Source organism: Herpailurus yagouaroundi, unplaced genomic scaffold, assembly GCF_014898765.1.
Source record: "Herpailurus yagouaroundi ecotype Mexico unplaced genomic scaffold, PumYag 142, whole genome shotgun sequence".
Lineage (NCBI taxonomy): Eukaryota > Metazoa > Chordata > Mammalia > Carnivora > Felidae > Herpailurus > Herpailurus yagouaroundi.
This window is the reverse complement of record NW_024412397.1, coordinates 14773255-14786897: the sequence shown is the minus strand read 5'-3', so window position 1 is coordinate 14786897 and position 13643 is coordinate 14773255. Positions and strand designations below refer to the sequence as shown.

Here is a 13643-nt window from a genome sequence, read left to right as displayed (position 1 = left end):
TCAGCCCAGAGCCCGACGCGGGGCTCGAACTCCCGGACCGCGAGATCGTGACCTGGCTGAAGTCGGACGCTTAACCGACTGCGCCACCCAGGCGCCCCTAGAAATTCTGATTACAGTAATGTATGGCTTTTGCTATCAAGTTGAGAAGTGAAGTATCTCTTGATAAATGTAAACTTACCTATAATGACAAAATCATTGTAAAAACATGGGACAGGGAAAGAGACAGGCAATAAAAGTACCCCTCGGTGATAGAAAGTTTAGGAACCAATTGACCTACAGTGGTCTTTATTCTAGCACTTTTTCTTGTTGAAATCCATCTTCTATAAATGTTTCTTCCTCTATGAAGTCTCTCTCTGGGTTATCTGGGAGAAGCAATCCCTCCTTGCTTTTTGATCCTATGACACAGTATATATGCTGTTCTCATAGTAACTTACCTCTGTATTTTCGTGGCTCTAAGAGAGTTATCAAGTATAATCTGCATCATTATCCTCTATACCACAAAGAATGAAAAAACCACTATCAACTAAACTATGACACGCCATCTTGATTTCCAAAGTACAAAAAAAGCGTGTTACAGAATTAATAGATACAGTATCATGAGTAATTTGCATTTCATTTCCCTTACTGGATCATTAAGAGGGAGCTACTATGTCTTGTTCATTTCTATTTCCCCAGGACCTTACACTATGCCTCATGCGTGGTATACACTCAATATGTGTGTGTTACATTGAATTGTTAGCTCATGGGGCGCCTGGGTGGCGCAGTCGGTTAAGCGTCCGGCTTCAGCCAGGTCACGATCTCGCGGTCCGTGAGTTCGAGCCCCGCGTCGGGCTCTGGGCTGATGGCTCGGAGCCTGGAGCCTGTTTCCGATTCTGTGTCTCCCTCTCTCTCTGCCCCTCCCCCATTCATGCTCTGTCTCTCTCTGTCCCAAAAATAAATAAATGTTGAAAAAAAAAATTTGAATTGTTAGCTCATCATATAGGTGTCCTAAAAGACTCCCAAATCTAAGTGGCACACTAAGGCTCTTAGTGAAATTTCAGGCCCTGTCTCCACCTTTTGCATACACTTGTGGATCAGTCTTATTTATAAATCAGACAATAAACAAGAGAGCATGTGATCCTAAGAGATTCCTCATCTACATACCAGTTAGAACATTATTTGTTAGATCTCTACTGAGCCTTCTATTCAGCCTATTTGGAGTGCTATGTGGAAAATTTCATATTTGCAACTCTTGAACAATTTACTTTTGAAATTAGGTAAAGAGAGGGAAAAGAAGAAAAGAGAAGGGAGAGAAGGAAAAATCTACTCAAAACTGAAGTCTCTTGTCTTTTTCCCTTGAAGATACCTTAGTCTTAGTGAACCAAAGGACGTTTAAGGAGCTGGATAGGTGGATGGTTGATGGGTGACAGATCAGTCAGTTATGACTACAATAATGCTACACTCAAAATGACACCAAAACGTCAGTGCTACATAACAATACACATTTATTTAATTCACACGGTTCGCCTGGGTGTTCTGCCGACCTGGGCTGGACTTACCCACGTATCTGCAGGTCAGCTGGGAGTCAGCTGGTATAGGCCGGGCTGAGCTGGGATAGCTAGACTGGAGTGGCTTTGTTCCACACGCCTCTCATCTTCTTGGGACCAGAGATGTGTTCTTCTCATGGAACTTGGCACAGCACACAAAAACAAGCAGAAACATATTTGGCTTCTTTAGACCTCAGCTCAGAGCCGCATCCTGTCACTTTTACCATATTCTGTGGGCCAAAGCAAGTGATACATCCAAACTAAAGTCAAGAGGCAGGGAGATATACCCTCCCTCTTGAGAAAGGGACTTGCAAATTCACACGTCCAAGGGCTTACTTACAGGATGGGGTGAAGAACTAGGGGTCAGTGATGCAATTCTACCACGTGTAGTAAGAATGGCATCCTACACATAAATACTGAGTTTACAAAGAATAATCACAAATACTTTCTCATTTAATTTCACAACTAGACCAAAAGGGCAAAGCAGATGTAACTATTGCTACTTTACTAAAGATAAAAGGGAAACTCAGAGAATTTAAGTAACTTGTCCCAGATATATACTGTTAAATGATTGATACAGAATTAAATCAGAATTATCAAGTACATTAAGCTGATACGGCAAGTGGTTCAGATAGAATTCAAACCATGCTCAATAGCTGCTTGTGGATTACCACATACAATTCCATCGTAGGCCAAGGCTGGTATGTTTCAGGAAAGGGCTAGGTCAATTTAGAAGAAAAACAATATTGAGCTTTATCTTCAGGAACAATCAACCACACCCGAAGTTTCTAGTGAGTACGCTCTGGCTGATTTCCAGACTACGTTTATAAACAAGAATTGCTGCTTGTTTTCACACAAATACATTAATTTGTGAAGGGATTGGGCTAAGAGTACAAAGAATGATGAAAATCCAAATTGGGAGCAGCACTGAAATGCAAACAGCATCACACACTGATAAACTACTTATGGATTTTCTGTCTTTGACTGATTGGAAAAAAAAAAAAAACTATTTTGAGGTGATGAACTGTAACATGTTGGAAGTAATTGGTTTAGTAAGGAAAAGGGTGTTAATTTAGAAATATCAATACTACTACCCTCCTGGTGGATTATATATAGACAGAACAAAATCAGAGCTGCCCAATGATCTGATAGTTTATTGTTTCATTTACCACCGTGTATGTCCCAGAGTTGGCACTCAGAATAAATGGGCTTTTGCATTTTCCAGAAACACAAGCGATTTGCTACCTACTCCCTGCCATTTATATACAGAGGGAGAAAGCATGAAAGTCAAGGTCACCTAACGAAACAGGGATTGGGAGTAGAAGATACAAGGCGAATTGAAATTTCCAATAATCATATCAATAACACTTAGTCAACCTAACCTTCAGAAGAAAGCTTCCCTGAGGTTCTCCAGTTAGTTCTACCCAAGGAGAGGACCACTGTCATTTGATCTCAGAGACTCCTATGTTGTTCTTTTGTTACATTATGTAAATTGAAAGTATTTATTAATGAACTATCTTTATCTCGCATGTTGCATCCTAGACTGTAAGCCTTATGAGAGGAGATCCGTAAGTTTCTGGTTCACCTTTTTTTTTTACCCCTTGTACCTCCCTACAGCACATTGTCTGTGACCCAAAACAGAGGCGTATAAGAGAGAGCTCGGCTGGGGAGGGGGGCATAAGAGAAAGGTTAGGGGGAGGGCTATAGAGAGAGTGGGGGGGGGGGGCTGTGCTCTTGATTAGCTGCCCCAACCCCCTTCCCAATGGCTTCTTGAGAATGAAATCAAAATCCTTAACATAACCCACAAGGCACTGGGTAGTCATGCCCCTTCCTACCTCTTTTTTTCTGTCTCTTGACTTCTTACTTTCAAGCTCCAGATTCATGGTCCTTCACTGTACTTGTCATAGCTCCTTGAATACATTGCAACCCCCCCGTCCCAGGGCAACTGTGCACATCTCCCTTTCTGCCCTGAATTCTGAGCACACCCCTGTCCCCTCTTAAATAACCTGTCTCTCAGCTGTAAGTCAACCATCATTATTGACTTCTCAGACCAGGTCAGGCTTCCCATCAGAGTCTCTCATAGAACCCATACTGTTGTTCTCCTTGGTAACCCAAACCACAGTTGTTATTTTTCATTTGTTTGTGCGATTATTTGATTACTATGTTCCCTCTAGACTGTAAGCTTCATGAAGGCAGGAACTGTGATGATTTTTGCTTACCGTACAATACCCAGGATCTTTGCTCTTCACCAAATATCTAGGGCTTAACCCTGTGCCTGGCTTTTGGTCTGAACTCAAAAATATTTATTAAAATGAATCAATCAATAAAAGAAACACATACACATCTTTTACGTCTCTTTTCTCTCTTCCTTAGGGATGAGCACCTAGAGGCAACAGACCTGGTTCTCAAAATAACTTCTGTTGGTATATCAATAAATTTGAATTCAAGTGACCTTGGTTTTAGCCAAGTCCTAACCAATTGTCCATGGCTTCTATGCTAATACATGGCAAGAATTTTAACTCACTACAGGCCACCTCTTTGCAATCTTTCAATATATAAAAAGGCACAGAAATATCTATCTCCTTAGAGAGAGAGAGAGACAGAGAGAGAGAGACTTCTTTCAAGGTATCACTTCTTACTGTCAAACCAATCATTAATGAGCTTTCTAACTCAGACACTTATCACAGTTTATCACTTGTATTTTAAATTTTTTTTTTCCTCGTTTTTATTTTTATTTTTGGGACAGAGAGAGACAGAGCATGAACGGGGGAGGGGCAGAGAGAGAGGGAGACACAGAATCGGAAACAGGCTCCAGGCTCCAGGCTCCGAGCCACCAACCCAGAGCCCGACGCGGGGCTCGAACTCCCGGACCGCGAGATCGTGACCTGGCTGAAGTCGGATGCCTAACCGACTGCGCCACCCAGGCGCCCCTATCACTTGTATTTTAAAGCTCAGTCTATACCCACCCTGCCACATATGGTCACAGCTTGTTTGCAAAGAATGCTGATCATGCTTTCAAACAAAACTGTTCCCATATGCTGTGATTCATCCCCCCTTCCTGCCTTTGCTTCATTTGTTTTAGAATTGGAGTTTAATTTTGAAAGGGTTGCTGTGACAGGAAGTGACTGGGGGAGGGAGAATTGGAAGAGGCAGATAGATGCGCTGAATGGTGCTTATTAAACCCACAGCCGGGATCAGACTGTTGGATTGGGAAAACCCCTTAAAGGAATACCAAATTCCCACTGAAGCCCTTCCTTCCAGTTTAAACCAGGGGAATGAGGAGGACACAGAAATGGGGGGAAGGCCTTCCTTTCTACAATGCATGGTAGTCCCATTTACATTATGACTGAATCCAACATATGGTTCAGCTGCTGACCAGAGTGACATTTGGAAAAGTGGAAGCATTACCATCTCCAGAGAATATTAATGAAACCAAGGAATGAGGTGGGTGATTGCTTATTACAACTCAGTGCAAGAAATTTTAATGAAGTAAAATGTGATGTAAAACTGAGCATTCTTGGATAATTCATTCCTTCAGTAAATACTATTCAGTATCCATTATGTATCATAGCCCTTTCTAGGTATCGGGGATACAATGCTGGTAGAAAAAAAAAAAATCCAGATAGATACCCCTGCCCTCACAGAGCTCACATTTTAATGGGGGAGGGTGAAGAATTAAACAACTAAACAAGAATAGGTATGTCAGACTTTGATATGGTTGTGGATGAAGTAAGAAAGGAAGAGCATTACAATGTGAGGGTGAGGTTGGATGGCTGGTATTTTTAAAAGAGTGGACAGAGAAGGTCTCATCTATCAAGTGAAGAAGTAAGCCAGGTGGCTATGGGAGGCAGGAGGTCAATCTAAGTAGATGGAAGAGCAAGTGCAAGAGTCCTGAGGCAGGGACACACTTTGTATGCTCAAGGAACATCAAGGAAGCTAATGGTATGAAAGTGGAATGTCAGAGAGAAAGTCAGACAGGTAAAAAGGGACCAAGTTAAATAGAGCTCTGTAAGTTGATTATGAAAACAGTATATTGTACTCTGAGAAGGGAAACAATGGAAGGGTTTCAAAAGATGAATTACATTTTTAAAGGTACACTGTGGCTGCTGTGCGGAGATTAGACCACAGTGAGTGGGACAATGGTAGAAGCAGAGTGGTCAGTGAGACAGGAGGCAACTGGAATAATCCAGACACTCTGTGGCACTCTGCAACATGGCTGTCAGAGAGGAAGTGGTAAACTGGTTTTGGTGGCTGCTGTAACAAATTATCACACACTTGGGTGTTCGAGACAACAGAAACTTCCTCTGTCGCAGTTCTGGAGTCCAGAAGACCAAAGTCAGTATCACTGGACCACAAGCCAGGTGTTAGCAAGGCTGTGTGTTCTCTAGACTCCACTTCTTGCCTCTGAGCGCTTCTGGTAGCTGTGTCATTCCTCGACTTGTGGCCACATCTTTCCAATCTTCCAGGCTGACATCTTCTCACCTCTCTCTTCTCCATCTTCATATCCCCCTTCTCCTCTGGGGGAGATCCCAAATCTCCCTCTGTCTCCCCCTTAAGGATACATGTGATTGTATTTAGGTCTCATGTGGATGATCTCCCCATTTCAAGATCATTAATTTTATCCATGCTCCAGACCCCCTTTTTAAAGCCATTTTGGGTAATATTCACAGAGTCTAGGGGTTCGGGTATGAATCTTTTGGAAGGGGGGGCTTCTACAGTAGAAGTAGTAAGTCATGGATATTTCTTGAAGGAAGAGCCAATGGGATTTTCTGATCAATCACTTGTTGGGTGGGACAGAGAGGAGTAAAGTACAATCCCGAGATTTTTAGCCAGAGCACCAGAGGAAGATTCTGGAAAGAACAGGTTCAGGAAAGCAGATTAGGAGCTCATTTTTCTTATATGTTAGGTTTGAAACATCTATTAAATATCTAAGTGGTGGCTTGAGGAGGGAGTTAGACATAAATCTGGATTCCAGAGAAGGCCAGACAGGGATTAGAAATTTGTGAATCATCAGAGTATGTGTGGAATTAAAGCCACAAGACAAAGTGAGATTACCTAGCATGTGCTTTTGAACTGTGCCCTCTTGGCCAAACAGAAGTATATTCCAGAATCTTTTTTCTTGTATGGTTCCATATTAAGACTGACCAAAAAAGAGATGTGCATGAATCTGGGAGGCGGGAGTGAAGCAGCCATCATTACTCCCTGACGGTGTTTGAATAGATGCGGACAGAGACAGACACTTAGGCACTGGTGGCTCCAGCTCTTCTCTCCCCTCTCATCCAGCTCCTCTTCCCAACTGGTGGCCCTCTTGGCCAACAGTGGCCCCGAGCCCACCACCAGACTCAGAGGCAACGGCCTTCCCTAGACTTCTCCATCTCTCTGCTGTAGTCCCACAGTAGCAGGTGGATGTGCCTCTGGGAGTCCCAACTCTGTCCGTCACCCCAGTGCTTCCTACTCAGGAATTCTGCTCAGATCTCTTCCTGCCCCATGTCAGACCTTCCTTCCAATGGTATAAGGTCTTATCCCAACAATAAATCCCAATTCCATTGTGGTTCTGCTTCTCTGGTTAAACCCTGACTACCCATATACCTGGGGAGTTAATCCAGACAAGGAAAAGTCTAAGAACTGAGCCCTGGGGCTCTCCAAAGTTTGGAAATCAGAGACAAAAGGAGGCATCAGTGAAGGAAACTAAGCAGGACTGGCCACTGTAGCACCTGACATTTATACAATGGGGACGGGAACGGAGGGGGTTCTTAAAGAGAAGGAATATAATATTATAAATAAAAATTAAATATAAAAATAAATATATATTTAGAATGGGAAAAGAGGTTACATCAAATTACAATTTTTAAAGGCTGGAAAATACAATTAATCACATTTTAAATTATTTCACTGTTAATATACCCCTATAATACTTCTACCTGTACATTTTTTGGCTGCTTACTTTTTGATCAGCCTTTCATATTACAATTATTTTATACTGTTACTTTCTACAGAGAAAATAGAAAAATAATCATTCTTCCTTCTAGGATGACTGATCTCAGTTTTTAAATTATTTTTAGTTTGTATGCATAAAATGCATAAAATCTGTGTATTCACAAACAGGCTTCTTTGGTGTTTGTAATCCTGTTAGAAGTCTGGGCTCCACAAAAAGAGAACCTTCTAAATCTGGGCTGTAGTCGTGCTGAGTTTACGTCTCCCTGCTGGTGCCACCTGGATGGCTTCCCAGAACTGAGACCCAGCCACTGCCAGTGTCGCTACCACCCACAACTTTGCTGAGCCCAGTGGGGTCACCACCCGGGGCCCCGTGGGCAAGACGCTACAGCAGGAGCTGATGACCTTCATGACGTCGGGTGACAAAGGGATTTCTGCCCTCCCTGAATCAGACAACCTTTTCAAATGGTTGGGGACCATTCACGGGGCAGTTGACACAGTATATGAAGACCTGAGGTATAAGCTCTGCCTGGAGTCTGCCAGTGGCTATCCTTACGATGCACCCATGGTCAAGTTCCTCACGCCCTGCTACCACCCAGTGTGGACACCCAGGGTAGCATCTGCCTGGACATCCTGATAGACCACCCTGCTGTCCATCGAGAGCCTGCTGGGAAAAGCCAACACCGAGAGCCCTTTGAACACCCGTGCTGCCAAGCTCTGGAAAGACCCTATAGCCTTTAAGAAATTCCTGCAAGAGTGGCACCTGGGTGGCTCAGCTGGTTAAGCAGCAGGCTCCTGACTTTGGTTCAGGTCACAATATCATCGCTCAAGTTCGAGCCCCATGTTGGGCTCTGTGCTGACAGCAATGGAGTCTGCTTGGGATTCTCTCTCTCTTCCCCTCCCTTGCTCATGTGCTCTGTTTCTCTCTCTCTCTCTCAAAATAAATAAACTTCAAAAAAATTTTTTTAAAGAAATACCTGCAAGAAACCTACTCAAAGCAGGTCTCTAGCCAAGAACCCTGACTCTCTAGCCTCTCTCCTTGTATTGTCTTTTTATTTCCTCTGTAGATAGTCTGTCCTTTCCTTCATTTCTGTCTAGGACTCTGTATCTTAAGCTGTGCTGTCATTTTTGAAATTAAGTCTCTGGTTGAGTCCTTGTGTTGAATATATTAAACAAATAGGTTTTTTTTTTTTATTTTAAATTTTTTTTTTCAACGTTTATTTATTTTTGCGACAGAGAGAGACAGAGCATGAACGGGGGAGGGGCAGAGAGAGAGGGAGACACAGAATCGGAAACAGGCTCCAGGCTCTGAGCCATCAGCCCAGAGCCTGACGCGGGGCTCGAACTCACAGACCGCGAGATCGTGACCTGGCTGAAGTCGGACGCTTAACCGACTGCGCCACCCAGGCGCCCCAAATAGGTTTTTTTTTTTAATAAAAAAACAATCTTCTAAATTTGATTTCAAACAATCCTTATGTTTAAAAAGATTTAAAATATACAGTACATGTATAATTGCGTTCTCTTATATTCCTGATAAGAGAGAACTTCCAATTTTAATAAGGTATCAAAGAATCAAATATTACAAAAAGAGAATATGATTTTACCCATCTGATGAAAAGGAGGATTTTGCACCGATTGCTTCTCAAACCTTCTCTTTGACTCTCACGTACTGGTGCTCTGTGCCAGGGGACAGACACATTAATATCATGATTTGACTTCTGAACAACACCTGTGCGTCTTGATGCCCGTTAAGTCAGCACGTTAGGCAGCGGGGGTGTTTTTCAAAGCCATGCCTGCCCCAGAGGGATAGAGAGAACTCTACTAGACACAAAATAAACTACAAAAGAACACGAATGTATCCCACTAAACCCCAACTAAAGCTATCTCCAACTCGACTTGCCCTAAGCCCCATCTCCAAAGGGCTTGCGGCCATTCTGCAAGGGAAAATTCGAACTTTCTAACCTGGAAACTTTCAAACATACACACAAGTAGACAGAATAGTGCAATCAATTCCCTATAGTCTCGGTAGGTCAGCCAAAGCAGACCTTCTGGGATGCCCCGTGAGCTAATTTGCTCAGTCAACTTAAATGGCACACTGTGGTGGGGCACTAAGGCCCAGCGCCTGTCAATCTTTGTTCGGTAGATCACCCATTTCGGACACGAATGCCTGACTCCGAGAGAGGGAAAATACCCAGGTTCCAAAGCAGGCCATATAAATCTTAGTTTTGTCATTCATTTCCTGAAACATTGTCACCTGCAATATTGAGAAATTTCACTGTGTGTGAGTAGAGGTGAGTAAGAAAGTCATTCACTGTATGAAAAGTTCTGTAGAGAACTTCTCTCTACCAAATGCCCAGACTCTTGTCAACCACCAGCAGGTGGGCCCAGAGGCCAGACCCTGCAGCTATGGATGAACCAGCGTGTGCCGCTAAGGTGAGAACAGAAAGAAGCAAGGCCTCGGATGACCATATGGCTACCTAAGGCCCCAGCTACTCATCTAACAGAAAAACCTCCAGGTCATCTTACCTCACGTCTCTCCCCAAGTCCTGGCTTCTGCCAAATTCTGACCGTTTTTCCTTCACGTTTCTCAATCTGCCCTACTCCTCTCCCTGTTCTTTTGCAGAGGCAGGGTTGTTCAAAGAAAATGTGTAATATGGTTAAAACAAATAGCCAGACATGTTGGGATGAGCATTGGGTGTTGTATGGAAACCAATTTGACAATAAATTTCACATTAAAAAACAACACAAAACAAATAGCCAGACAGACTCAGAAAAGCCTCAGAACAGTCAGAGCCTGGAGAGGGAGGAGAGAGGAAGAGGAAGACAGTGTGAATCTTGCCTTGGATTGTGGGAACAGCAGGTGCTAAGGATGGGGAGAACTGAGCTGGTGGATGGATGGCTATGATCTCCATTGGCTTGTCTGCACCAGGACCATGTGACTGGCAGGGAAACGGAAAGTGTCAGAGACTCAAATTCCCTGCTCTGTCCATAACCACGGTTCACATCTGTTACAGTCAAGACAGAGTCTTCGCCTCTTCCCTGCCGGGCCTTATGCTGGGTTTCCTGGGGGTATCACCAGGAGCCTACCAAACACTTCCAGGTCCTTTATGGAGCACCCCGGATAACCTTGCTACCCTGGAGTCTACCCAGACCTGTCTCCTTCCCTCACAAACCTAGCTCCCCGGCATCACTCTCCCATCTCAGAACATTTCTCCAAATTTACCTTTTTTTTTTTTTTTTTGAGAGAGAGAGAGAGAGAGAGCACGTGCATGTGCACACGTGAGCAAAGGCTACAGGCAGAGGGAGAGAGACAGAATACTAAGCAGGCTCCACACCCAGTGAGGAGGCCGACTTGGGGCTCAATCCCATGACCATGACCCTGGGATCATGAATGGAGCCAAAACCAAGACTCTGAAGCTTATCCAACTAAACCACCCAGGCACCCCCAAAGTTTCCCTTCCTGACCAAAACTTGACTGCCCAGCCCAACTCCCCACATCTCCTGCCATCCGTCATCAATCTCAAATTCACGCAGGAAGTCTTTTGCCCACAGATTGAACTAGGACATTCTGTTGCTCTGACATTGTCACTTGCCCAAAGAAAGTGCCTTCCCCTAGCCTGGTATGACACCTCCCACACACGGGCCATTAGCATTCTCAAAGAGCAACACAAAGAAGTGGCTTTGCCGTTTCACAGCAGAAAGTGGAAGATCAGATCCATGAAGTCTGTCCCAATATGAGATTAAATATGGAAATAACCTTGACATTCAGAAACAGAGTTTTTGCCCAAAACTTGGCTTTGAAAGACAGCTGAGCCACTGAGGGGGTCACAAAGACTCAGCAGGACTGAAGACAGGTATTTGTTAGTTTTCAATCAGCATTTGGAAATTGTGGCACTATACAATTTTCTCTAGTATTTTTTCTTATAACAGTAACACTGCAGTAAAATTATGATAGAAAATTGAAAAATGTGAAATAGCTTATAAAAGAAAACGAAACCAGCTCTGATCCCACGAAATGGAAATAACTGCTATTACTGTTTTAGTGTATTGCCTGCATGTGTTTTTCTACTCATACGTAATACATTATTACAGCTTATTTACATACATATAGCACGAATTCCTTATTAACATAAATAGCTTGAATTATATCTTATGAGTATATTCTGCATCCCTGAGAATGCTAAAGAACAGTGTTACATGTCATTATGTAAATACTTAACTTTTTAAATGAGTTCATTGATACCTGACTACTCCTATAGAAAGTTTATGGCATTCTCAGATCAACAGAGCAGTGATCTACAGAGTATGGCTAAGCAGCTGTATGACCTTGGGCAAGTTTCTTAAATCTTTGTGCCTCAGTTTCCTCCATTTAAAATGAGGATATTAGGGGCGCCTGGGTGGCTCAGTCGGCTAAGCATCCGACTCTTGATTTTGGCTCAGGCCATGATCTCACGGTTCGTGAGATTGAGCCCCGCCCTGGACTCTACACGGACAGCACAGAACCTGCTTGGGATTTTCTCTTACTCCCTCTCAATCTCCCTCTCTCTCTGCCCCTCCCCCACCCATGCTCGCTCTCTCAAAATAAATAAATAAACTTAAAAAATATAAAACAAAATGAGGATAATAATAGTTTCTACTTTGAAAACCTCATGCAGCCATTAAAGGGGAAATAGTGTGTTAAGTGCTTAGACTAGTGTCTGACATGCAGTATTAAATACAGCTGAATTCTCCTTCATCATCTCTTTATTACTCCAATACTTCTTAAGGAGCGAGTACATTTATAAGAAATCACATAACTATTCAAAGTTTAGTAAGAGTTATGGTTGACCAGCGCCTTATTCGAGGTTTGAGTGACTTGGAAGCTGAACAGCAAACATTTCCCAAAGGCCAGATAGTGTAAGTGGTGAGAGATGAGTTTTGGATGAAGACAAATAAAGGTTTAATCCTTGATAATTGTGATCAGGATTGCTGCAATTAGTACAAAGGGCCAGTAATGGTTCTCAGAGCTTTGTTTATATTAGCTCATTTAAGCCTCACAACAGCCTGAAGATACGGGTATCATTATTAGCAGGACACTGAAGCATGTGAGGTTATGAAATTTACAGCCAGGCCACAGGCTAATAAAAGGCACAGCGAGGATCTGAACTCAGATGACCTTAGTCTAGAGCCTCTGCTTTGAAACACCGCTACAGTAGTCCCTCCTTAGCCATAAGGGGTCGTTTCCAAGGCCCCCAGGATGCCTGAAACCACGGACGGTACTGAACCCTCTATGTACCACATTTTTTCCCCTAAACATAACAACCTGGGATAAAGTCTAATTTCTAAATTAGGCGCAGTAAGAGATTAACAACAACAATAATAAAATAAAACAATTATAACAACATACTGTAATAAAAGGTACCTGAATGTGGTCTCTCTCTCTCTCTCTCTCTCTCAAAATCTTATTGTACAGTTGACCCTTGAAAAACATAGGTTTAGGGGCGCCTGGATGGCTCAGTCGGTAAAGCGATTGACTTCAGGTCATGATTTCAAGTTTGTGAGTTCAAGCCCCAGTTCCGGCTCAGTGCTGACAGCTTGGAGCCTAGAGCCTGCTTCGGATTCTTTGTTTCCCTCTGTCTCTGCCCCTGCCCTGCTCGCACTCTGTGTGTATGTGTCTGTCTCAAGAAGAAATAAACAGAAGAGAGGAAGGAAGGAAAGAAGGAAGGGAGGAAGCCCGGCTGCCCTCGCGGCCCGGGCCGGGGGGGGGCGGCCGGGCGGGCGGGGGCGGGGGCGGGAAACACAGGTTTGAACTTACAGGGTCAAACTTCTACGCGGGTTTTATTTTTTATTATTACAGTATAATACTGTCCATGTACTCTCTCTTCCTTACGACTTAACATTTCCTTTCTCTAGCTTGCTTGCTTATAAAATACAGTATGTAATACATATACAAAACATGTGTTCACCGACTGTGTTCTCGGTAAGGCTTCCGGTCAACAGCAGTCTATTAGGAGTTATATTGGGGGAGGTCAAAAGTTACAGGTGGATTTTTTACTGCGCTGTTCGGCACCTCTGACCCCCGTGTTGTTCAAGGTCGTCTGGACTCACCTTTCTTCTTGCGACAACGCGAGATGATACAGCGCTGGCCAGAGGGATGAGTGAGGAGAATGACGTCACAGCGTGACTTAGCGCCCGACTATCATC

General features: G+C 43.5%; 1 long non-coding RNA gene and 1 pseudogene across 3 annotated transcripts in view; one reads left to right on the top strand and one right to left on the bottom strand.

The window, feature by feature from the left end:
* LOC121032623 (uncharacterized) overlaps positions 1–13625 on the bottom strand; it is a 16970-nt gene extending 3345 nt beyond the window's left edge. Inside the window, exons 1-2 of one of the 3 annotated variants that reach the window (XR_005791391.1) lie at positions 13548–13625; positions 1539–1668 (exon numbers count right to left, since the gene is read on the bottom strand). This is a non-coding gene — a long non-coding RNA (uncharacterized LOC121032623). Of the gene's footprint in view, positions 1–1538; positions 1669–6581; positions 6721–12861; positions 12904–13547 lie in introns of those variants that run through there. The other 2 variants (XR_005791392.1, XR_005791393.1) reach the window with 2 other exon arrangements.
* On the top strand, positions 7744–8589 carry LOC121032622 (ubiquitin-conjugating enzyme E2 C-like; annotated as a pseudogene).
* Positions 13626–13643: the final 18 nt, after the last annotated feature.